The sequence below is a fragment of the Phoca vitulina genome, unplaced genomic scaffold, assembly GCF_004348235.1.
Source record: "Phoca vitulina isolate PV1807 unplaced genomic scaffold, GSC_HSeal_1.0 scaffold13, whole genome shotgun sequence".
Classification (NCBI taxonomy): domain Eukaryota; kingdom Metazoa; phylum Chordata; class Mammalia; order Carnivora; family Phocidae; genus Phoca; species Phoca vitulina.
Genome location: NW_022589716.1, coordinates 313,409 through 337,864, shown reverse-complemented (window position 1 = coordinate 337,864; position 24,456 = coordinate 313,409). Strand labels below are relative to the sequence as shown.

General features: G+C 39.0%; 2 pseudogenes; one reads left to right on the top strand and one right to left on the bottom strand.

Moving 5' to 3' along the window:
• Nucleotides 1–12,472: 12,472 nt before the first annotated feature.
• On the bottom strand, nt 12,473–22,840 carry LOC116636907 (annotated as a pseudogene).
• A 106-nt stretch (nt 22,841–22,946) lies between these two features.
• On the top strand, nt 22,947–23,528 carry LOC116636906 (annotated as a pseudogene).
• Nucleotides 23,529–24,456: the final 928 nt, after the last annotated feature.

Genomic DNA, 24,456 nt, shown 5'->3' with positions numbered 1-24,456 from the left:
GTGGAGTCTTTTGGGTTTTCCACATAAAGTATCATGTCATCTGCAAAGAGAGAGAGTTCGACTTCTTCTTTGCCAATTTGAATGCCTTTTATTTCTTTTTGTTGTCTGATAGCTGAGGCTAGGGCCTCTTGTACTATGTTGAACAATTATGGTGAGAGTGGGCATTCCTGTTGTGTTCCAGACCTTAAGGGAAAAGCTCTCAGTTTTTCCCCATTGAGAATGATGTTCACTCTGTGCTTTTCATAGATGGCTTTTATGATATTGAGGTATATTCCCTCTATCCCTACACTCTGAAGGGTTTTAATCAGGAAAGGAGGCTGTATTTTGTCAAATGCTTTTTCTGCACCAATTGAGAGGATTATATGGTTCTTGTCTTTTCTTTTATTAATGTGCTCTATCACATTGATTGATCTGTGAATGTTGAACCACCCTTGCATCTCAGGGATAAGTCCCACCTGGTCATGATGGATAATCCTTTTAATGTACTGTTGGATCCTATTGGCTAGGATCTTGTTGAGTATTTTGGTATCCATGATCATCAGGGATATTGGTCTGTAATTCACCTTTTTGATAGGGTCTTTGCCTGGTTTGGGGATCAGGGTAATGCTGGCCTCATAGAACGAGTTTGGCAGTTTTCCTTCTGTTTCTATTTTTTGAAACAGCTGCAGTAGAACAGGTATTATTTCTTCTTTAAATGCTTGGTAGAATTCCAAGCCATCTGACATTGGACTCTTGTTTTTTGGGAAGTTTTTTATTATTGCTGCAATTTCTTTACTGGTTATTGGTCTATTCTTATTGTCTATTTCTTCCTACTTCAGTCTTGGTAGTTTGTAAGTTTCTAGGAAGGCATCCATTTATTCCAGGTTGCTTAATTTGTTGTCATATAGTTGCCGGTAATAATTTCTAATAATTGTTTCTATTTCCTTTGTGTTAGTCGTGATCTCTTCCCTTTCACTCATGATTTTATTGATTTGGGTCCTTTCTTTTTTCTTTCGGATAAGTTTGGACAGTTTTTATCGATCTAATTAATTTTTTCGAAGAACCAGCTTCTAGTTTTGTTTATCTGTTCTACATTTTTCTGGTTTCTATTTCATTGATCTCTGCTCTAATCTTTATTATTTCTCTTCTCCTGCTTGGTTTAGGTTTTATTTCCTGTTTTTTCTCCAGGACCTTTAGGCATAAGGTTAGCTTATGCATTCAGGATTTTTCTCCTTTTTTTGAGAGAGGCTTGGATGGCCATGTATTTCTACCTTAGGACTTCCTTTGCAGTATCTTATAGGTTTCGGACCAGTGTGTTTTCATTCTCATTAGTTTCCATGAATTGTTTAGGTTCTTCTTTAATTTCCTGGTTGACCCAATCATTCTTGAGCAGGATGCTTTTTAACTTCCAAGTGTTTGAATTCCTTCCAAATTTTTCTTGTGATTGAGTTTGAGTTTTAAAGCTTTGTGGTCTGATAACATGCAGGGAATAATCCCAATCTTTTGGTATCAGTTGAGACCTGATTTGTGACCCAGTATGTGGCCTATTCTAGAGAAAGTTCCATGTGGACTAGAGAAAAATCGGTGTCGTTTTAGGTTGGAATGTTCTATAAATATCAAGAAGTCCATCTCGTCTGGTGTGTCATTCTAAGTTCTTGTTTCTTTGTTGATCTTCTGCTTAGATAATCTATCCTTTGCTGAGTGTGGAGTGTCGAGGTTTCCTACTGTCAATGTATTATTATCAATATGATTCTTTATTTTAGTTAACAGCTGACTTATGTAGTTGGCTGCTCCCATGTTGGAGGCATAGATATTTACAGTTGTTAGATTTTCTTATTGGATAGACCCTTTAAGTATGATATAGTGTCCCTCTTCATTTCTTACTACAAATACAGTCTTTGGTATAAAATCTAATTTTTCTGTTATGAGAATTGTTACCCCAGCTTTCTTTTGAGGACTGTTGGTATGATAAATGGTTCTCTGTCCCCTCACTTTCAATTTGGAGGTGTCTTTAGGTTCACAATGAGTCTCTTGTAGACAGCATATGGATGGGTCATTTTATCGTATCCAGTATGAAACCCTGTGTTGTTTCATGGGAGCATTTAGGCCATTCCTTTGAGAGTAACTATTGAGAGATATGAATTTAGTGCCATCATATTGCCTCAAATTCTATTTCTATAGATTGTCTCTGTAAATTTCTGTTCCATATTACTCTTGGGGTCTTTCTTCTTTTATAGAATCCCCCTTAATATTTCTTGCATGACTGGCTTGGTGGTCACATATTCTTTCAGTTTCTGCCGGTCCTGGAAGCTCTTTGTCTCTCCATCAGCTCTGAATGACAGCCTTGCTGGATAAAGTATTCTTGGCTCTATGTTCTTCTTGTTTAGTACCCTCAAGATGTCTTGTCAGCCCTTTCCGGCTTGCCAGGTCTCTATGGACAGGTCTGACATTATTCTGATGTGCCTCCCTTCATACTTAAGAAATCTCTTCCCCCTAGCTGCTCTCAGGATAGTTTCCTTTGTTCTAAGATTTGCAAGTTTTACCATTATATGTCAGAGTGTTGATCTATTTTTCTTGAATTTGGGAGGGGTCCTCTCTGCCTCTTGGACACGAATGCTTGTTTCTTTCCCCACATTAGGGATGTTCTCAGCTATAATTTCCTCAAATATACCTTCTAGTCCTCTTCTCCCTCCACCTCCTCAGGGATCCCAATGATTCTGACATTGGAATGTTTCATGGCATCATTGATTCTAATTCTGTCCTCATGGGCTTCTAGCTGCCTATTTCTATCTTCTTCATCTTCCTTCCTCTCTATCAGCTTATCTTCTAGATCACCAATTCATTCTACTGTTTCATTTACCCTGACTGTTAGAGTATCCAGTTTAGATGGCATCTCATTCATAGCATTTTTAAGTTCGGCCTGATTAGATGTCATTTATGCCCTTAGAGATACTATATTGTTTCTAATGCTTTTCTCAAGCCTAGCTATTGACTTTATAATTGCTATCCTGAAGTTTATCGCTGATATTTTGCTTATATCCATATCAATCAGATCTGTGGCAGAGGCCATTGTCTCTGGTGCTTTCTTTTGTTTGGAGTTCCTCCTCCTAATCATTCTGTAAAGGGATGGTTGAGGGAATATATAGAGTCCACAATATCAACCACGACCCAAGCAAGATGCACCCTAGGAAAATCCGTAGTAGTTGGAAGCTACCACCAAAAACACAAAGCCAAAATGAAATCCAAGAATAAAATTTACAAAATTAAAAAAATTAAAAAAAATTAGGGAGGGTGGAAAGATGGCGGAGGAGTAGGGGACCCTATTTCAACTGGTCCCCGAAATTGACCTGGATATCTACCAGACCACTCTGAGCACCCATGAAACCAGCCTGAGATGTAAGAAGATCTGGATCTCTACAAACAGAATATCGCAGGCGGTTGGTTTTGAGGTATGAAGCGGGGAGCCCTGATTCCGCCGGCAGATATCAGAGGATAAACGGCAGCGGGAGGGTGCCTGGCCGTGGGGATCCTACACCACTGGTGAGTGACAGCCTCGCGCGCTGCGGACAGGGCACAGACTCGCAGACTGGTAGTGGCGGGAAAGGACTATAAGACAGCCCCCCCAGCCCCCCCCTCTGGGGTGGAAACCCTGAGCGGCGGGGTCGCGCCTGCGAACTGCAGCCCCGGCCGGAATCCCAGAGTGGCGGGGTCGCAGGCGCGCGAACTGGGGGTGGCTGGCGGTTTTAGAAGCACAAAGGGCAGAGACGTGCTGACCTGGAGGCAGGACTGGGAGCTCTGTGGAGGGGCGCACAACCCAGGCTGCTGCAGTTTATAGCAGCACGGACAGAAACGGAGACAGTGTGGCCTGGAGAGCTCACTGAAGAACAGACTGAGGTCTCTCTGCTCTGAGGCAGAGGGTTGGAAACCATCTCTTCTGCTCTGACTCGCGGAAGAGACGCGGAAAGCTGCCTGGGAAAGCTGCCAGAGAACAAAAGCCCCAAAGACTGATTCCCACTGAGCTCATCCCCCGCCACAGGGGGGCAGGGCAACTCCGCCCAAACAGGGTTGCCTGAGTAACAGCGTGGCAGGCCCCTCCCCCAGAAGACAGGCTGGGAAAACAAGAGACCAGCAACCCTAAGGTCCCAAGAAAACAGGTGCATCTTGCTTGGGTTCTGGTCAATAATTTGGACTCTATACATTCCCTCAAACACCCATCAACAGAATGACTAGGAGCCCCCAAAATAGAAAAGACTCAGAGATTATGACTTATGCTGCAGATTTACAAATGGATGCAGATATAACCAAGATGTTGGAGATGGAATTCAGGCTAGCAATTGAGAAGACAATGGCTAGAATGGAGAAATCAATTAATGGCAACATAGAGTCTCTAAGGGCAGAAATAAAAGGTGAATTGGCAGAATTTAAAATGCTATCAATGAGATCCAATCCAATCTAGATAATCTAACAGCTAGGGTAACTGAGGCAGAAGAACGAATAAGCGACCTGGAAGACAATATAATAGATAAAAAGGGAAAAGAGGAGGCCAGGGAAAAACAACTCAGAATTCATGAAAATAGAATCAGAGAAATAAGTGACACCATGAAGCATTCCAATGTCAGAATAATTGGAATCCCGGAGGGAGTGGAGAGAGAGAGAGGACTAGAAGATGTATTTGAGCAAATCTTGGCTGAGAACTTCCCTAATCAGGGGAATGAAACAAACATTCGAGTCCTAAAGGCAGAGAGGACCCCTTCTAAGATCAAGGAAGACAGGCCAATACCCTGGCATGTAATAGTAAAACTTGCAAATCTTAGAACCAAGGAAACCATCTTAAGGGCAGTTGGGGGAAGAGATTCCTTACGTAGAGAGGGAGGAACATCAGAATAATGTCAGACCTATCCACAGAGGTGTGGGAAGCCAGAAAGGCCTGGAAAGACATATTCAGGGTACTAAATGAGATGAACATGCAGCCAAGAATACTTTATCTGGCAAGGCTTTCATTTAGAATGGATAGAGAGATGCAGAGCTTCCACGACCTGGCAGAAACTGAAAGAATATGTGACCACTAAGCCAGCCCTGCAAGAAATATTAAGGGGGGTTCTATAAAAGGAGAAAGACCCCAAGAGTGATCTACAACAGAAATTTACAGGGACAATCTATAAAAACAACGTCTTCACAGGCAACATGATGACAATTAATTCATATCTTTCAATAATCACTCTCAACGTGAATGGCCTAAACGTTCCCATAAAACAGCACAGGGTTGCAGATTGGATAAAAAGACAGGACCCATCCATATGCTGTCTACAAGAGACTCATTTTGAACCTAAAGATACATCCAGACTGAAAGTGAAAGGATGGAGATCCATCTTCCATGCCAATGGACCTCAAAAGAAAGCTGGGGTAGCAATTCTTATATCCGACAAATTAGATTTTGAACTAAAGTCTGTAATAAGAAACACAGAAGGACACTATATCATTCTTAAAGGGTCTATCCAACAAGAAGATCTAACAATTGTAAATATCTATGCCCCCAACATGGGAGCAGCCATCTACATAAGCCAACTGTTAACCAAAATAAAGAGTCATATTGATAACAATACGTTAATTGTAGGAGACCTCAATACTCCACTCTCAGCAATGGACAGATCATCTAAGCAGAAAATCAACAAGGAAACAAGAGCTTTGAATGATACATTGGACCAGATGGGCCTCATAGATATTTACAGAACATTCCACCCTAAAACAACAGAATACTCATTCTTCTCAAGTGCACATGGAACTTTCTCCAGAATTGACCATATACTGGGTCACAAATCAGGTCTCAACCGATACCAAAAGATTGAGATTATTCCCTGCATATTCTCAGACCACAATGCTCTAAAACTGGAACTCAATCACAAGAAAAAATTCGGCAGAAATTCAAACACTTGGAAGCTAAAGACCACTCTGCTCAAGAATGTTTGGGTCAACCAGGAAATCAAAGAAGAACTTAAACAATTCATGGAAATCAATGAGGAGGAAAACACATTGGTCCAAAACCTATGGGATACTGCAAAGGCGGTCCTAAGGGGGAAATACATAGCCATCCAAGCCTCACTCAAAGAAATAGAAAAATCCCGAATTCACCAACTAACTCTACACCTTAAAGGACTAGAGAAAAAGCAACCAACGATGCCTAAGCCACGCATTAGAAGAGAAATAATTAAAATTAGAGCAGAAATCAATGAATAAGAAACCAGAAACACAGTAGATCAGATCAACGAAACTAGAAGTTGGTTCTTTGAAAGAATTAATAAGATCGATAAACCACTGGCCAGGCTTATCCAAAAGAAAAGAGAAAGGACCCAAAATATTAAATTATGAATGAAAGGGGAGAGAGCACGACTAACACCAAGGAAATAGAAACAATTATTAGAAATTATTATCAACCACTATATGCCAATAAACTGAGCAATCTGGATGAAATGGAGGCCTTCCTGGAAACCTATAAGCTGCCAAGACTGAAACAGGAAGAAACTGACAACCTGAATAGGCCAATAACCAGTAACGAGATTGAAGCAGTGATCAAAAACCTCCCAAAAAACAAGAGTCCAGGGCCTGATGGATTCCCTGGGGAATTCTACCAAACATTCAAAGAAGAAATAATACCTATTCTACTGAAGCTGTTTCAAAAAATAGAAACAGAAGGAAAACTTCCAAACTCATTCTATGAGGCCAGCATTACCTTAATCCCCAAAGCAGGCAAAGACCCCATCAAAAAGGAGAATTTCAGACTGATATCCCTGATGAATATGGATTCCAAATCCTCAACAAAATCCTAGCTAATAGGATTAGTTTCTTGTATGTCATTGTAATTCAATGAATTGTTTAAAAGAAAAAAATCTGTTATAACTAATCAATGAATTCAGCAGGATATAAAGTCAATATATGAAAATTTGTTGCAACTCTGTACACTAAAATGAAACTATCAGAAAGGAAATTAAAAAAAAATTCCTATTTACAACTGCATCAACAAGGATAAAATACTTGAGAGTAAATTTAAACAAGGAAGTGAAACATCTGTACACTGAAAACTTTATAAGACATTGTTGAACAAAATTGAAGATGAAGAAATGGAAAGATACTCCATGCTCATAATTTGGAAGAAAATACTGTTAAAATGACCATACTATCCAAAGCAATCTGTGGATTCAGTGTAATCCCTGTCAAAATTCCAATAGCATATTTTACAAAAATAGAACAAACACTCCTTCAATTTTTATGGAATCACCAAGACCCCAAATAGCCAAAGCAATCATGAGAAAGAAGAGAAAAACTGGAGGCATCATCCTCCCTGATTTCAAACAATATTACAAAGCTATGGTAACCAAAACAGCATGATATTGGCATAAAAAGCACACAGGTCAATGGAACGGAATAGAGAGTCCAGAAATAAACCCACAGATAAGTGGTTAATTAGTTTATGGCAAAGGAGGCAAGAATCTATAATAAGGAAGGAACAGTTTCTTCAAGAAATGGTGTTGGGTGAACTGGACAGCCACATGCAAAAAAAAAAAAAAAAAAATGCAACTGGACTACTGTCTTACACCATAGGCAAAAATTAACTCAAAATGGGTTAAAGACTTGAATGTAAGATCTGAAGCCATAAAAATCCTAGAAGAAAACATCTTGGTCTTGGCAATGCTTTTTAGGATTTGATACCAAAAGCAAGGGAACAAAAGCAAAACTAAAAAGGTCTACCTCAAAGTAAGTACTTCTGCACAGCAAAGGAAACCATCAACAAAATGAAAAAGCAACTTCCTGGATGGCAGATAATATTTGCCAATCATGTATCTAAGGGATAAATATTCCAAATATATAAAGAACTCATACAACTTAACAGCAACAAACAAACAAAGAAACAATCTGATTAAACAATGGGCAGAGGATCTGAATAGACATTTTTCAATGAAGACATACAGATGGCCAACAGTTCCATGAAAATATGCTCAACATCACTAATCACCAGGGAAAAACAAATCAGAACCACAATGAGATATCACCTCACACCTCTTGGAATGGTCAATATGAGGAAGACAAGAAACAGCAAGTGTTGGAGCGATGTGGAGAAAAGGGAATCCTGTGCACTGTTGGTGGGGATGTATGTTAGGTCAGCCACTATGGAAAAGAGTATGGAGATTCCTAGAAAAATTAAAAATAGAAATACTATATGAGGTAGCAATTCCACTTCAGAATTGAGCATATATCTGAAGAAAACAAAAACTGAAATTCAGAAAGATATGCACACCTCCATTATGGCAGCATAATTACAATAGCCAAGACACAGAACAAACCTAGATGTTCATCAGTGGATGAATGGATAAAGAAAGTGTGCTGCACCAGGTGATGTATGGTGTTGAATCACTATATTGTACACCTGAAAATAATGTAACAATATATGTTAACTATACTGGAATTATATATTATATATATCATATATATATAATATATATTATTTGGATATTAAAATGAATGAAATCTTGGCATTTGTAACAGCATGAATGGAACTTGAGAGCATTATGCTCAATGAAATAAGTCAGAGAGAGGAAGATAAAATACCAAATGATCTCACTTATATGTGGAATCCTAAAATCAAGACAAAACCATCGATCTATGTGTCTGTTTTTGTGCCAATACCATGCTCCCTTGATGATCACAGGTTTGTAAAATAATTTGAAGTCAGGCATTGTGATGCCCCACCTTTGGTTTTCTTTTTCAACAATCCCCTGGTGATTCAGGTCTTTTCCAGTTCCATACAAATTTTAGGAATATTTGTTCCAGTTCTGTGAAAAATGTCGATGGTATTTTGATAGGGATTGCATTGAAAGTGTAGATTGCACTGGGCAGCACAGATATTTTCAAAATGTTTACTCTTCCAGTCCATGAGCATGGAATATTTTTCCATCTCTTTGTGTCTTCCTCAATTTCTTTCATAAGTGTTCTGTAGTTTCTAGAGTATAGATCCTTTACTTCTTTGGTTAGGTTTATTCCCAGGTATCTTATGGGTTTTGGTGCTATTGTGAATGGGATGGATACCTTAATTTCCCTTTCTTCAGTCACATTGTTAGTGCATAGAATTGCAACTGATTTCTGTGCATTGATTGTGTATCCTGCCACGTTGCTGAATTGCTGTATGAGTTTTAATAATTTGGGGATGGAGTCTTGGGTTTTCCACATAAAGTATCATGTCAACTGTGAAGAGAGAGTTTGACTTCTTCTTTGCCAATTTGAATGCCTTTTATTTCTTTTTGTTGTCTGATTGCTGAGGCTAGGACAGAACAGAATAGAGACACCAGAAATGGACCCTCAACTCTATGGTCAACTAATTTTTGACAAATCAGAAAAGAGTACCCAATGGAAAAAAGACAGTCTCTTCAATAAGTGGTACTGGCAAAATTGGACAGCCACATGCAGAAGAATGAAACTGTAACATTTCTCTTACACCATACACAAAGATAAACTCAAAATGGATGAAAAACCTAAATGCGAGACAGGAATCCATCAAAATCCTAGAGGAGAACATAGGCAGTAACCTTTTCGACATTGTCCTCAGTGAATTCTTTCATGACACATTTCTAAAGGCAAGGGAAACAAAAGAAAAAATGAACTTTGGGACTTCATCAAGATAAAATCATCTGCACAGCAAAGGAAACAGTCAATAAAACTAAGAGGCAACCTAAGGAATGGAAGAAGATATTTGCAAATGACATTACAGATAAAGGGATTGTATCCAAGATCTATAAAGAACTTCTCAAACTCAACACCCAAAACAACAAATAATCCAGTCAAAAAGTGCACAGAAGACATGAACAAACACTTCTCCAAGGAAGACATACAAATGGTAACAGACACATGAAAAAATGTTCAACATCTCTTGCCGTCAGGGAAACAGAAATCAAAACCACAATGAGCTACTACCTTACCCAGTTAGAATGGCTAAAATTAACAAGGCAGGAAACAACAAATGTTGGTGAAGATGTGGAGAAAGGGGAACCCTCTTACACTCTTTTTGGGAATGCAAGCAGGTTCAGCCACACTGGAAAACAGTATGGAGCTTCCTCAAGACATTAAAAATAGAGCTATCCTACAACCCAGCAATTGCACTACTGGGTATTTACCCCAAAGATACAGACATAGTGAAAAGCAGTGACACCTGCACCCCAATGTTCATAGCAGCACTGTCCACAATAGCCAAACTGTGGAAGGAGCTGAGACATCCTTCAACAGACGAATGGATAAAGATGTGGTTTATATATACAATGGAATATTACTCAGCCATCAGAAAGGATGACTACCTACCATTTGCATCGACATGGATGGAGCTGGAGGGGCTTAAGATAAGTGAAATAAGCCAAGCAGAGAAAGACAATTATCATATGGTTTCACTTATATGTGGAATATAAGGAATAGTGCTGAGGACCACAGGGGAAGGGAGGGAAAACTGAATGGGACAAAATCATAGAGGGAACCAAACCATGAGAGACTCTGGGCTCTGGGAAACAAACTGAGCATTACAGAAGGGAGGGGGTGGAGGAATGGGGTAACCGGCTGATGGGTATTAAGGAGGGCACATGTTGTGACGAACACTGGGTGTTATATGCAACTAATGAATTACAGAACACTACATCAAAAACTAATGATATACTATGTGTTGGCTAATTGAACATAATAATTTAAAAAAGAATTGAAAAAATAACTAACAATGTACTATACCTTGGCTAGTTGAATTTAAATAAAAAAATAGTGGCAAAATGATCCTCCTTGGCATATCTCTTAATGCATATTTGGTACATTTTTTTTCCCATGTGAATACCAATGGGAGAAATGATATTGTGAAATCTATGTCTCAAAAACTGCTGTCACAAGGTAGTGTCACCCTCCATAGGCCTGGATTATTCTAATAAATACAGAGCAAGCTAAATATACCCCATCTGAAAATTAAAAAAAAAAAAAAATTCTTGCTCCTTGCTCACACCTCCAAGCCTAATACTCTCTTTTCCTACTCCCTTAGCTGCAAAACTCATTGAATATGTTCTAATTTCACTGGAAGCACTTTATGGTCTCCAATCTTTCCTCTGTCTCATCGAATTGGATTTCCATTCCCACAATGTATTGTCAACAGTGATCTGTGTAATGCTGAGTCCAACGAGCACTTCTTTTTAAATATATTCAATAGGCTCTTTCCATAGTTTGGCTATTGTGGACATTGCTGCTATAAACATTGGGGTGCACGTACCCCTTTGGATCACTACATTTGTATCTTTGGGGCAAATACCCAGTAGTGGAATTGCTAGGTTGTAGGGTAGCTCTATTTTCAACTTTTTGAGGAACCTCCCTACTGTTTTCCAGAGTGGCTGCCCCACCTTGCAGATCTGAATTCATCCCTGGATGGTTGATGATTAAGACCAAAGCTCTGTTCCCAGACAGGACAACAGGAAGGAGTGAAGCATGGGTCCCCAGCCAGACTTAGGAACCCAAAAGCAATAACCATGTCCTGTCCCGCACAAGGATGCACCATGGTAAGGGACTGCAGCATAGGAGATATTTACAGCTCCCTGTGTCTGGTCATTAGGTACTGTTTCCACTGTTACTCCCACCTCTGAGTATATTATTTCCCTGTGGGCCATTGGTCTGGACAGGAAGGAAGTTTTTTTTCCTGCCAATTCTCTGTTCCCAGGAGACCAGATTAGAAGTCAGGTGAATCTAGTTATTATTACTTCTCCTGTTTTCTCAAAATCTAAGACTAAGGAACCTGCTTAACCAGGTCTCATGGACCTCCAAAGTATTATCTTATGGCACAGAAGATCTCCTGATATCTCTAGAAAATTACTATTCCCCTCTTCAACAGGAGAGTGGCGTATGTTAATTTGCTATAAACATATAGATATTGTGCTTTTGTCTTCATGATGCTTTTGACTAATCAATCATATGATTCATGCTGATGACACAAATTTAGAGCTGCCATTTAGTGCTCCATTTTTAAACATTTGTTAATTATAAGATATTTGGATCTTTTTATGCACCATATACTGAGCTAGGATCCTAAATGGATTCTTCTTTTCATTTTTACAAGAGTCCACTCTGTAAGGTCTGTACTATAATGAAGGTACACTTAATCTACACTTGTAAAATTGGGGTTCAGATGTGTGAAATGAGCTACCCAGAGTTATGAGCTGAGGGAGGGATGAACTTTGACTGAAACTCCACCACAGTATTTCCAGTTCTCATGCTCCCGGTCAGTGATTCTCAACCAGGGGCGATTTTGCCTCCAGACAGCACTTGACAAGATATGGAGAAATCCTTGGTTGTCATAACTAGGCAGGTGCTACTGGCACCTAGTCGCTTGAGTCCAGGGATGCTGCCCCATATCCCACAATGCACAGGATGACCCCCATCGACAATGTATTATCCAGCACAAATGGCAACAGTGGAGAGGTTGAGAAACACTCATCTAGACCAGAACTTCTCCAACATTAACATGTGTTTGAATCACTTGAGGATCCTGTTCAAATTCTGATTCTGATTTGGGAGGACATAAAGGAGACTCAGAGACCCTGTAATTGTAACTGTTTCCCAGTTGCTACAGATGCCAACAGTCCTGGTCTGTGAACCAATCTTTGAGTACTAAGGCTGTGGTTCAGTTTTTGAGTCAGGGATAATTATTTTTAGACCTTCTCTATGAAGAATCCTCATGCTCACCTCAGGTCTGACCTTAGGTGATCAAATGAGGATTCCGTACATGACCTTGTTCATGCTCAAGTTTATGTGTGACTCTTGAGTATTTCCCTCTTGAGCCATGCTGCCTCAGGGGAGTGATGATGCCAGATGGAAGAGATACATAATACAAGGTATGGGGAAAGGAAATGGAGCTTCCATGCCTTCTCCAGGTATGCCCCTGTAAGTCTCTATGTGTTCACCAACCTGGAAGCTCTCTGAATCATTCATTTGGGTTTCATGGAAGCTTCATGGTATAGACATGGCTGATTAAATAATTGGCCATTGGTGATCAGACTCCATCTCCAGCCCCTCTCCCATTCTAGGAGGTCATGGTGTGGGAACTAGGGTTCCAGTACTCTAACCACATGGTTGGTCCTCCTGGCAAGCAGCCCCTCTCCTTAGGTGCTTTCCCAATTCACCTCATTAACCCAACAAAAGACATCTTTATGGCTCTCATCACTTAGGAAATTCAAAATTTTAGAAACTCTGTGCCAGAAATGGGGATGAAGACCAAATGTATATTTTTTTCGTATGAATCACAACATCACAGTTATAACTGTAGTACTGGATGAAGCTTTAATTGGAATTCTGTCATGATGCTTCTCTGTCTCAAACTCTGACACAGCGGTTCTCAGACATGATATTGCCCTTGGGGATATTTGGGCCATGTTTGAAGGGATGCAGCTAAACACTTATAATCCCAAAGACAAATATTTATCCAGCCCCAAATATTAACACTGAGCAGGTGAGAAATACGATTCTAGACCAGCATTTCTCTACCTTCATTGTGCATACAAATCATCGAAGGTTGTAGTTAAAATGCAAATTCTGATTCATCAAGTCTCCTATGGGCCCAGGGACTCATCATTTCTAACAATTTATCAGGTGTTGTTGTAGATCCCGGTCTAAGGCGCACAGTTTGAGAGCAAAGATCTGTTCCTATGTTTGAGTGATGGGTACGTAGTTTTAGGTTTTCTCCACCAAGAATCTTCTGTGTTTGTAATTTTGAAAGAAAAGGTTTTCACATAACTTTATAGGTGTTGATAGATTGTTATAGGTGTTGATAAATTCTGTGTTCAATTCTTTCATATAAGGGCTCTTGAGTAACATCAAGTAATTTATATTTGAAGAAGACTTTGTGGTAGGCAGAATAAGGGCTTCCAAAAGATGTCCACATCTTAATCCAAAGAACTTTTGAAAGCCTTTGTTTATAAAGCAAGGAGAATGTAGATGGAATAAGGCTGCTAATCACTGATCTCTATATAAAAAAATTAGCTTGGATTATCCAGATGGGACAAGTGTATTCACCATAGTGCTCTAAATGTGGAAGAGAGAGGACAAAGAATTGGAATCTGAAAGACATTTTCAGACTCTGGGCTGCGGGCTTTGAAGATGGAAGAAGGGCCATGAGGCAAGAAAGGCAAGTAGCCACTGAAAAGTGAAATAGGAAAAGGAGTGAATTCTCTTCTGGAGTATCCAGAATAATCGCAACCCTGCAAACCTCTTAATTGTAGCCCAACGAGACCCATTTCATGCTTCTGGTTTTATAGAAACATAGGATAAATCTTTGTTTTAAGCCACTTATGTGGTCATTTGTTACTGCGGGAATAGAATAGACATTTGTTGAGGAAAATATTGCTTTTAGGAATGGAGTTTGAGGCTTTCAACTCATTCAGTGAACTTCCCTTGGGTAAAGGCATTTGGTATTGAAATCCCACCTTAAATGGAAGGAGAAAATCAGTTTTAGTCTGGAGAAATTCTGCCCCATTAGCTGGACAGTGATTTCCCACTGCATAAATTTAAATGTGGTTTTGACTCTGAGGCCTTTGAAGATTTCAGGTAAACTACAGCTCCTTATTAAAATTAAGGTAACCCATTCTACTTTAAAGGTTTGTGTCAAAATTCCTCATTCTTTCTGTATTAAGTTGATTCAAACATTTATTCTTTTCATTTGTATCCCCTCCAACTTTCAGGTTTTCTTTCAACATAATAGATGGGATTTAAATAAGTCTGTGTCTACATAAATGTGTATGAATGTGTTTATCTGAAAGATGTATACGAATGTACACACACATATACATACTCACACTCCTAACCTTGAACCTTTTCTTGGGACTCAGCAAAGTGATTCTACACATTTCATTTATTCCTCACAACATCTCTGAAGTTAGGGTTTATTCCCCTATATTACTTTCAGAAATAAGGATATTGAGGCTCAGAGTAATCCCATTTTAGCAATAACATAACAAAGCAGTTAAAACATATTCCACACCTTTTTTGAATGTATACAAATGGAGCCACGTACTATATAATTATTTAACACATCACATTTTAAGGCATTTTTTGTGAAAATAATTTAATATAATCAGATATCTTCATGAACTTTCAGCTTAAGACATTTTTTTACAGAAGAAATATACAAAACATTGTTTTATAAAAAGACATCTCAAGGCAATGACGTGGTTGGAAGTAGAGAATATTAGGCTAAGTGAAATATATCAGTCAGAGAAAGGCAAATACCATATGATTTCACTCATATGTGGAATTTAAGAAACACAACAGGTGAAGATAGGGGCAAGAAAAAGGCGGACAAACCAGGAAACAGACTTTTTTTTTTTTTTTTTGATGTAGTGTTCCATGATTCATTGTTTGCGTATATCACCCAGTGCTTCATTCAGTACGTGCCCTCTTTAATATCCATCACCAGGCTAACCCATCCTCCCACCCTCCTCCCCTCTAGAACCTTCAGTTTGTTTCTCAGAGTCCACCGTCTCTCATGGTTCATCTCCCCCTCCGATTTCCTCCCCTTCATTTTTCCCTTCCTACTATCTTCTTCTTTTTTTTTTTTTTTTTTTTAACATATAATGTATTATTTGTTTCAGAGGTACAGGTCTGTTATTGATCAGTCTTACACAAATCACAGCACTCACCATAGCACATACCCTCCCCAATGTCTATCACCCAGCTACCCCATCCCTCCCACCCCCCACCACTCCAGTAACCCTCAGTTTGAGGAAACAGACTCTTAACTACAGAGAACTGAGGGTTGCTGGAAAGGAGGTGGGTAGAAGAATGGGTTAAATAGGTGATGAGTATTGGAGAGCACTTGATGTAATGAGCACTGGGTGTTGTATGTAAGTGATGAATCACTACATTCTATATCCCAAACTACTATTACACTGTATTTAACTAACTGGAATTTAAATAAACACTTGGGGAAAAAAAAGAAAAAAAAAGCCACCTCACTCCCAGAAAAGATTAATGAAGAATTTTGAACACAATTTCCAGTTTAAAGGATGCTATTCCCTTGTGTCCAGTTCCAAGCACTATTCATCACCTTTATTTATTTAATTATTTGTTGATTGATATTTAATTTAAATTCAATTAGCCAACGTATAGTACATCGTTAGTTTTTGGTGTAGTGTTTAATGATTCATTAGGTGCATATAACACCCAGTGCTCATCACATCACCTGCCCTCCTTAATGCCCATCATCCAGTTACCCCATGACCCCACCCACCTCCCTTTCCACAACCCTCAATTAGTTTCCTGGAGTCAAGAGTCTCTCAAGGTTTGGCTCCTTCTATGATTTCTTCCCATTCAGTGTTCCCTCCCTTCCCTTATGATCCTCTGTGTTGTTTCTTATATTCCATATATGAGTGAAACCATATGATAATTGTCTTTCTCTGCTTGACTTATTTCACTTATCTTAAGCCCCTCCAGCTCCATCCATGTTGATGCAAATGGTGGGTAGTCATCCTTTCTGATGGCTGAGTAATATTCCATTGTATATATGAACCACATCTTCTTTATCCATTTGTCTGTTGAAGGACATCTCAGCTTCTTCCACAGTTAGGCTATTGTGGACAGTGCTGCTATGAACATTGGGGTGCAGGTGTCACTGCTTTTCACTATGTCTGTATCTTCGGGGTAAATACCCAGTAGTGCAATTGCTGGGTTGTAGGATAGCTCTATTTTTAATGTCTTGAGGAAGCTCCATACTGTTTTCCAGAGTGGCTGTACCAGCTTGCATTCCCAAAAAGACTGTAAGAGGGTTCCCCTTTCTCCACATCCTCCCCAACATTTGTTGTTTCTTGCCTTGTTAATTTTAACCATTCTAACTGCTGTAAGGTGGTGTCTCATTGTGGTTTTGATTTGTATTTCCCTGATGGCAAGTTATGTGGAGCATTTTTTCATGTGTCTGTTGACTATTTGTATGTCTTCTTTGGAGAAGTGTCTGTTCATGTCTTCTGCACATTTCTTGACTGGATTATTTGTTGTTTTGGCTGTTGAGTTTGAGAAGTTCTTTATAGATCTTGGATACAAGCCCTTTATCTGTTATATTATTTGCAAATATCTTTTCTCATTCCGTAGGTTGCCTCTTAGTTTTGTTGACTGTTTCCTTTGCTGTGTAGATGATTTTATCTTGATGAAGTCCCAAAAGTACATTTTTGCTTTTGTTTCCCTTGCCTTTGGAGATGTGCCTTGCAAGAAGTTGCTGCAGCCAAGGTGGAAGAGGCCACTGTGTTCTCCTCTAGGATTTTGATGGATTCCTGTCTCACATTGAGGTTTTTCATCCATTTTGAGTTTATCTTTGTGTATGGTGTAAGAGAATGGCCCAGTTTCATTCTTCTGCATGTGGCTGTCCAATTTTCCCAGCACCATTTATTGAAGAGATTGTTTTGTTTTGTTTTGTTTTTCCATTTTATATTCTTTCTTGCTTTGTCGAAGATTAGTTGACTATAGAGATGAGGGTCCATTTCTGGACTCTATTCTGTTCCATTGATCTATTTGTCTATTTTTGTGACAGTACCATGCTGTCTTGATGGTCACAAAATTGCTAGAACTCGTACAGCAATTCAGCAACGTGGCAGAATACAAAATCAATGCATAGAATTCAGTGGCATTTCTATACACTAACATTGTCTCTGAAGAAAGAGAAATTAAGGAATTGATCCCATTTATAATTGCACCAAAAGCATAAGATACCTCAGTGTAAACCTAACCAAAGAGGTAAAGGATCTGCACTGTAAAAACTACAGAACACTTATGAAAGAAATTGAGGAAGACACAAGGGATGAAAAAATATTCCATACTCATGGATTGGAAGAATAAATGTTGTTAAAATGTCTATGCTGCCCAGAGCAATCTACACAGTCAATGCAATCCCTATCAAAATACCACGGAAAATTTTCACAGAGCTGGAACAAAAAATCCTAAAATTTGTATGGAACCAGAAAAGACCCTAAATAGCCAGGGGGGTGTTGAAAAAGAAAACAGAAGCTGTTGGCATCACAATGCCTGACTTCAAGCTATAGTTATCACCTTTAGAGCCAGTTTTGCTTAAATACTTAGCACCTTAACCAGTTCCATCCTTGTTGGACGTTCTCCTTTGTGATCTGTTTTATCTGCCAGCTTACATTTCTGAGCTTTTGAAATTTGTTCTTTTCTGTCTTGTTTTCTTATCTGACGGGACTATATTAGGAATTTCAATGGATATGATACTGCTTATGGGTGTGGTAAAATTAACACAATGGTGATTCTGCATGAAGTCCTCTTTAGGGTCCTTGGCATATACAAACAATGTGTAGGTCCTAGTCGTCTCAAGATTAAATCCCACTGCTTCCTGTAACTTGGCTAATAAACTCTCTTTTACAGCTAATGATGTGCGTGTAGTTTAAAAAAAAAAAAAAAAAACCGTTCACAGATATAATGGGAGCTGTTTCAGGGATATGCTTCTGTCCATGAAATCTCTATTAAGATGGCTCTGGAATCACCATTTTTGCCTCTAATGTATTGACATGCAACTGGACTTAATTCCCAGAATCTTTCATCTTCTGCATAAACAGATGCAGAAGTTACCAGTTCCTTCTCCTGGTCCTACTTGGCACTCACCAAGGGGGTCACAGGACGCCTCCTGGGAGGGGAGGGCGTCTGCATCAAGGACAAAGCCAGAGCAGTGGCCCAGAGGCCAGGGTGTCCCCCTTCTGTGCCCTGGGCTGTGGGAGGTGCGCCCCTCACACTGGAGACAAGAGCCTCATGCATCCCCCTATAATCTTAACTTCGGTATACCTCCTGTAATTCAGGAAATTGTATGCATTATATATTTTATATATTAGAGAGAGAGAGTGAGCACATGAGCAGGAGGAGGGACAGAGGGAGGGAGATAGAGAGAAATCCCCAAGCTGACTCCCCACTCAGCTCAAGCCCCACAAGGAGCTCTGTCTCAGGACACTGCCATCAAGACCTGAGCAAAAAACAAGTCAGATGCTCAGCTGACTGTGCCTCGGTCCCCATCAGATTGTATACTTTAAGTGTGTGCAACTTATTTTATGCAATTATACTCCAATGAGTCATATTTGTAGGGAGACATGGAAGTTTTCAGGCAGAAGCAGGAAGATGAAACAAAACATAATTATGCAAATCCTTCTTTATCCCAGTGATAGACCCTGTTATACACAGATGCCAGCCTCACATCATCAATAAGCAGATGGGCAGCATGAAAACATTAGTTTGCACGTTAATAAATGTCTGACTTAAATTTTGCTTCATCTCTGACTCTATGGCCATATTATGTCAAGCTATTTATTGAAATTTGTGTTTCTATGTAGACTATACATAAAAGACATATATTTATTCGTTTATGGAGACATATATTTATTGGTTTTGCCAGTGACTATGGTAAGCAATGTGGACACTAAGCTGAATAAGAAAACATGATCTTAATGAAGAGAAGAACCTAATGACTTGTTATAAAACACACTATATGTTAAAGGCTACATTTTCAGGAAGAACAGATATTTAAGGGAATTATGGACACAAAAGTAGTGACCTGTGGTCTCAGAATTTCCTCTCTCATGAAATCATAAATAGCTTTGCTTGCGAAATGTGTTTTTTTTTTCCCATAAGGGTAGTACAACTCATGATTATTTGGGGGGAAAACAAAAGAAAACCTCCTTGGTATGATATATTTCCTTTCAGAAGAAATTATTCTTAGGAAATCTATGGAATCTCATGGGATACATGGGAATTTCCAATATTTTGTCCAAAATTGGGAATCAACTATGGAGACCAGGAAAACAAAGACTGTACTAAAACATAAAGAGCATTTATGATGTGCATAGGATCCTATTGGGGCATTTGTATGAAAGTGTATGAATATGTATACATGCATAAAATGGAAGAGAAGTTGTAAAAGAAACTTAGAACTTATGGAACAAAGAATGGTAGTGAGAATGACATTAGGTTAAGTCTATTGTTTCTAAACAATTGTATTGAATGAAAACAACAAAATGGAATGAAAATCTGCAACTGACTTATATCAAGACCTATAAGAGTATAACTTAATGACACCAACATGGGTCACTAATTCTGATTCAAGATTAAATTGCCAAAGACTTGGAAATAAAAGGACATATCGGAAGGGCATTTATGATTTGGGGAAGAAGCAGTAACTAAGGTAAATTTCATCTTACATAGAGATCTATGGATTCAAATAGGCTTATAGAATGGAAAGGTGATCTTTAGTCAAGTGATAAAGAAAAATGTCTTCCAGATGATGGCCAAAGGTGATGCAACCTTCAGAAACAGACCTAATCACAAAAGGCCAAAAAGAGCAGTAAGGAATAATAGAGCTATGAAAACAAGTCAGAAACATGTATAAAGGGTGATTTATCGCCTCTAAGGATGAAACGCTTTCTTTTTCATGTATAGCAAGGACAAATGCATGAAGAATATTGAAGTGCCTACTCGAATCTTTCAGTAAGAAAAAGGAAAAAAGAAAACAAAACAAAACAATGCATGAGATAGAATGTACAGAGTGGTGATTACAGTTAATAACACCAGAGAGGGGGCAAGATGGCAGAGTAGGAGACACATTCCAACTAGTCCCCTGAATTTAGCTGGATATCTATCAAACCATTTTGAACACCCACAAAATCAGCCTGAGATGTAAGAATATATATCTGGAACTCTACAAGCAGAAAAGTAACTGCTTTTTGCAAGGTAGGATGTGAGGAGTCATGAATCTGTGGGGAGATATCAGAAGATAAACAGAAGGGGGAGGTAGACTCCATAAGCTGGCTCCTCGAAAGTGATATAACACTGGAGCACAAAATCAGAACCCTTAGCGATCTGTGCTGGTGAGAGGCATCTCTCTCTGAAAGGGGCTCTGGAAATGAAAAGGCAGAATTCTAAGTAAGGCATTGTGGTCTCAAGATACAAGGAACCACAGAGCAAAAGGGGGTGTCTGAACCAGCAGAGTGCTCAAGCAGTGGAGCCAGGAAGTAGGTTATGGTCAGCAAGCCATATCAATAAAAATCAATAAAAATAGATCAATACCACAACATATAAGTGAAGCTTGCAAAACTTAGAGCCAAGGAAGCTATCCTGAGAGCAGCTAGGGGGAAGAGATTTCTTACCTACAGAGGGAGACACATCAGAATAACATCAGACCTGTCCACAGTAACCTGGCAAGCCAGAAAGAGCTGGCAAGACATATTTGGGTACTAAATGAAAAGAACATACAGCCAAGAGTACTTTATCCAACAAGGCTGTCATTCAGAACAGATGGAGAGACAAAGAGCTTTCAGGACAGGCAGAAACTGAAAGAATATGTGACCACCAAGCCAGCCCTGTAAGAAATATTAAGGGGAATTCTGTAAGTGAAGAGAAACCACAAGAGTCACATAGACCAGAAAGAAACTAAAATATACAGAAACAGGCAGTTTATGGGCAATACAATGGCACTAAATTCTTTCTTTCAATAGTTACTCTAAATGTAAATGGGCTGAATGCTCCCATGAAAAGACACAGGGTTTTAGGTTGGATAAAAAAGCAGGACCCATCCATATGCTGTCCACAAGAGACTCATTTTGAACCTAAAGACATCTCCAGATTGAAAGTGAGGGGATGGAAAACCATTTACCACATTAATGTTCCTCAAAAGAAAGCTGGGGTAGCAATCCTCATATCAGACAAATTAGATTTTAAAACAAAAACTGTAGAAAGAGATGTAGAGAGATACTATATCATACTTAAAGGGTCCATCCAATAAGAAGATCTAACAATTGTAAATATCTATGCTCCCAACATGGGAACAGTCAATTATATAAAGCAATTAATAACCAAAATAAAGAAACATATGGATAATAATACATTAAAAGTAAGAGACCTCAACACTCCACATGTGCATATATATATATCTTCTTTATCCAGTCATCTATCAATGGACACTTGGGCTGCTCCATATCTTGGCTATTGTAAATAATGCTGCAAAATGTGGGGTGCATATATATTTTTAAATTAGTGTTTTTGTCTTCTTTGGGTAAATACCTAGTAGTGGGATTACTTGATCATGTGGTATTTATATTTTTAATTTTTTGAGGAACGTCCATACTGTTTTCACAGTAGCTGAACCAGTTTGCATTCCCACCAAAAGAGCATGAGGGTTCCCTCTTCACCATCTCTGCACCAACAGTTGTTATTTCTTGTCTTTCTATACGAACCATTCTGACTGGTGTGAGGTGATAGTCTGACTCTTTTGGATGTCACACAAATGGAATTATTTTATTCCCTTCTCAGATTGTTCACTGTTTGTATGTAGAAATGCAATGATTTTTGAGGGTTGGCTTTGTATCCAGTTACCTGGCTGAATTAATTTATTAGTTCTATTAGTGTTTCTGTGGCATTTTTAGGATTTTCTAAATATGAGATCACACTGTCTGCATACATAAATTTATTTCTTCCTTTCTAGTTTGGATGCCTTTTATTTCCTTTTCTTTCTTTAATTGCTCTGGCTAGAACTTCCAGTGTTATGTTGGGTAGAAGTCAGGAAAGTGGGCTTCCTTGTCTTGTTCCTGATCATAAAGGAAAAATGTTGACTGTATCCATTGAATATCATGCTTGCTGTGGGTTTTTCACGAATGGCTTTATGTTGAAATAGTTTCCTTCTATTCCTAGTTCTTAGTGTTTTTATCATGTTCCATACACAAATATAAACATTAATTTCTTGAGTGCAGAATATAAACAATAATGTATCTGCCAGGTTAGTAATGCAATGCATGATTGTGTCATGCTTTTTTCCTCTTATTTTGGTAGTCATCGACTACATGGAATGAAAGAATGATATATGAATTTCAGAATTTTTTCCTCTGGGATTTTCAGAGGAACCAGAATTGCAACCCTTCCTCTTTGGGCTGTTCCTGTCCATGTACCTGGTCATCATACTTGGGAACCAGCTCATTATCCTGGCCATCAGCTCAGACTCCCACCTTCACATGCCCATGTACTTCTTCCTTGCCAACCTGTCCTTTGTAGACATCTGTTTCACCTCCACCACCATCCCCAAGATGCTGGTGAATATTCAAACACATAACTTATGAAAGCTGCATCATACAGATGTACTTTTTTATACTTTTCACAAGTTTGGACAACTTCCTCCTGACTGTGATGGCTTACGAATGCTTTGTGGCCATCTGTCACCTCTGCACTACATGGTCACCATGAACCCTCGGCTCTGTGAACTGTTGGTTCTGGTGTCCTGGATCATGAACATCCTGCCTCCTTTTTTACAAACAACAGTGCGGCAGCTGTCCTTCTGTACAGAGGTGGAAATCCCCCACTTTTTCTGTGAACTCAATCAAATGATCCAACTTGCTGTTCTGATACCTGTCTTAATAACATGGTGAATGTATTTTTCAGCTATCCTGCTGGGTGGTCCTCCCCTGGCTGGTGTCCTTTACTCTTACTCTAAGACAGTTTCCTCCATATGTGGGATCTCATCAGCTTAGAGCAAGCGTAAAGCATTTTCCACCTGTGCATCACACCTCTCGGTTGTCTCCTTATTTTATTGTACCTATCTTAGCTCTGCTGCTACCCAGAGCTCCCACTCCAGTTCAGTAGCCTCAGTGATGTACACAGTGGTCACACCCATGCTGAACCTCTTTATCTACAGTCTGAGGAACAAAGACATAAAGGAGGCTCTAAATGTATTTTTCAGAGCAGCCATAAAGGGGCCATTTTTCAACAAGTACCTGTGCTTTCAGGCTTAATGCCTAATAGCCAGAAAGTGTGATTCTTTAATCAGATCATGAAAGAAGAACTTAATCAATCTATTTATATCCTGGAGTTTCAATTTTTCTAAAGTTCAACTGCTTTATTGAATTTTAAAAAGTCCCTTTGTTGAACTTTCTGCTCCTTCTGATAGCCAACAATTTTTCTTTTGTTTTCTTAATTTCCAATGTTAGTCCCAACCTTGAATCAGAAACCATTTGGAGATTTCCATTGCCTTATAGAGTGAGGAATTGTCCTAGTTTCATGAAATAAATGACATTGGCAACTGAGGCTATTTTTATAATTTTATTGTGGAGGAAATTCTGAGGTCACAGTTTTTCTCTCTATGTCTGTCATTCCTTTCTATGTTAATACCTTAAATGCTCTTCTTGGTAATACAGTTTAACCTACTATTTGTTTTGTAGGTAGTCATGGGGCTTTATGATCCTCCTAAGAATCCCATTTCCTTTTCAGTTCAGCATCCACTGTATCCCTGGCACAGAATAGTAAGGCAGAAATTGCTTATGAAGAACACCCTCCAAGTGTAATGTGCAGAAAGGCAAATTTGCATAAACCAATTGACTTAATATGGGTTCAGTATCAGAGAAGACCTGAAATATGATGAAGTAAAATCTTCTATCACACCATATTTTATTGCAGATAATG